Source organism: Tupaia chinensis, unplaced genomic scaffold (assembly GCF_000334495.1).
Source record: "Tupaia chinensis unplaced genomic scaffold, TupChi_1.0 Scaffold144005_1, whole genome shotgun sequence".
NCBI classification, from domain to species: Eukaryota; Metazoa; Chordata; class Mammalia; order Scandentia; family Tupaiidae; genus Tupaia; species Tupaia belangeri.
The window spans coordinates 102643-105469 of record NW_006203857.1 but is presented as its reverse complement, the minus strand read 5'-3'; the positions used below and the strand labels follow the sequence as shown (position 1 = coordinate 105469).

General features: G+C 43.3%; 1 pseudogene; it reads left to right on the top strand.

Moving 5' to 3' along the window:
• Positions 1 to 215: 215 nt before the first annotated feature.
• LOC106733532 (14-3-3 protein zeta/delta pseudogene) lies at positions 216 to 750 on the top strand (annotated as a pseudogene).
• Positions 751 to 2827: the final 2077 nt, after the last annotated feature.

Here is a 2827-nt window from a genome sequence, read left to right as displayed (position 1 = left end):
TCCCAATATGCATGTGGTCCTCATTGTATAGGTCTTGGTTGTAAAAGGACTGAGGGCCCAATAATTTCACCTAATCTGAGCCTTCCAAAGGCTGAATATGGGAATAGTGCTGATGGAGTGGACAACAAACTATATTAATTTATCTCTTCTGTCTGAAAAAATGGAGGAACATTAAAAATAATGTGTTGAGAAAAAAACAGCAGGTGGCTTGAGAGTACAGAGAGAAAGTTGATACCAAGCAAAGATATACCTACAATGATGCACTGTCTCTTTTGGAAAAGTTCTTGATCCACCATGCTTCCCAAACAGAGAGTAAAGTCTTCTACTTCAAAGTGAAAGGTGAGTACTACTGTTACTTGGCTGAGGTTGCTGATGGTGATGATAAGAAAGGGATCGAGGATCAGTCAAAATAATCATAACAAGACGCTTCTGAAATCAGTAAAAAGGAAATGGGATCCATACATCCTATCAGATTGGATCTGACCCTTGACTTCTCTTTCTTCTGTTATGAGATTCTGAACTCTCCAGAGAAAGCCTGCTCTTGGAAAGACAGCTTTTGATGAAGCTGTTGCTGAACTCGACAAATTAAGTGAAGAGTCATACAAAGCCACCACACTAACAATGCAGTTACTGAGAGACAATTTGACATTGTGGACATTGGATACCCAAGGAGACAAAGCTGAAGCAAGAGAAAGGGGAAATTCAATCAACCTTCCAACTTTTTTCTGCCTCATTCTAGAATTTACATAGTAGACCATTTGTCATCCATCCATTTGTCCCACAAATAGTTTATTGTTTACAATTTATGACAAGGTTATTTTACTCCTATTTGAATTTCTATATTTCCCTGGTTTTTTTATGCTTGATATTAGACAATTGAAGTCAGTTACTATTTAGGAAGTTATCTATTTTCATCTTGAGGTGGCCAATATGGGAATGTAGATTTTTTAAACAAGTTGCTTATGTTTGACATAGTACATTTGATACTTTGCTTATCTTTGAGTGGAGCACAACCCCAATCCAAAACAGCCATAGCAGGAGGAGGAATTGCTTCATGCTCAAGGGACCCTCAGGGAACTTCCTGAGAAGTCTTTGATAGCATACACTACTTCAAACAATTGACTCAGAATATAGTTAGTCAGGATTTATTTTAGTTTTAGTTTTAGTTTTAGCTACAGGGCACATGCACTTGCCACTGGAGAGAGACGAAGAGAGAGAGAGAAAGAGAACGCACAACTCCTTCTCTCCCATTTTCTTTGGTATTTTGAGTACACATGAACACATGTCTGGCATGTACTTCAACCATCTAGTAAGCGACTTCAACTATTTAATTAATCTTATGGGATCCAGCACCTCCAGCACACCACCCATTGGCACAGCATTATTGATTTTAAAAAACAAACAAACAAACATTGTTTCAAAGAGGCCAGAAAGTAGTATCATTTTTTTTGAGAGGTTTTTGCTATAGGGTTCGTGTGCTCGCCAGACAGACATAGAGAGACATAGAGACAGAAAGCGAGAAATCACCCCCAAGGGGGGATGGTCACACCGCAATCCCTTCTCCTCCATTCTCCTCTCGGGATCTTGGGCACGCATGCACACGCGCCCGGCGTGAGTTTTAAGCCACCGGGTCCGGGACGTGAACCGTGGTTGACTACGTGGGAGTCCAGTGACATAGCCATTATGCTAACTGCTGATTCCCAGTAGCATCATGTTTAAGGTGCTGACCTCCACATGTCTGGTCATGTTTCGAGTCCTGGACTGATGCCTTGAAAATTACACAGGACGTGTGTGTGTGCGTTTGTGTGTATGTGTCCAAAATCCTGAGAAGAAAATGAAAGAGAAAGGATTGTGGCATAGCTTCCCCCCACCGTTGGTGGTAATATCTCAGTTTCTGTTTCTGTCTCTTTGGTGAGCATATGTACCTTATAGTGAAGTGTGGGAGGCTGCGCACCAGCGAGTCTGCCGAGGTTTCTCAGAGAGCAAACAAGTGCCATGATTGGTTACCTTCAAAAAACCTGACCTTCGAAACCTTGCTCTGATTGGCCACTAGAATCCCTCAAATGTGCATATCTGGCACCTCACGATTGGTCCAAAAGCAACCAATCATAACCCACCATTTACAACCAATCACGGCCCACCAGCGTGTATATAACCAGGATGCCTGGCCCACAGTAGCCAGATGAACAGAAAGACGACACAGACGACCAGGAAGAAGAGGATGACCAGGAGAGCCTGAAGAGTTGTAACACTACATCGTCTCTGGATGACCCTTAAGAGCTGTGACACTGCGTCGTCTCTGTGCTGTACCGTGCTGCCCACAATAAACAGATGACACTGTCGTCTCCATGCTGTAACACTATGCCACTTGTCCCGGCTCTCACTCCTTCACTCAGGAAACCTGTTTGGCTGTCCTCCCGGGTTGGGACACCTGGCTCCTGAACAGAGATGGGACACCTGGCACCCGAACAGGGACGGGACAGAGAAGCAGGCATGACCCCATCTTAGAGGAGCATCTCCAAGAGAAGTGGGGAATGAAGCAAGTGTGACTCCATTTTGAAAGGGTGATTTCATTTTAGAAACTATGCTTCCTTCTCTCCCTCCCCCGAGTGCAGATAGAATCCAAAGAAGGTGCCTCAAGAACCTTAACCGGAACCAGAGAAGCCATTAAAATTCCATTGTAATCAAAACTTACCCTCAAGACTAATTAACCTGCTTGCTTTGCTTCTGTAACTGACTTTTTTGCTTCAAAGATAGAAAACCCTACCCCCTATCTCTCCTGAAGCCCCTTTACTTTGTTCCTTTGTCCTTGTAAAACATTTGTGCA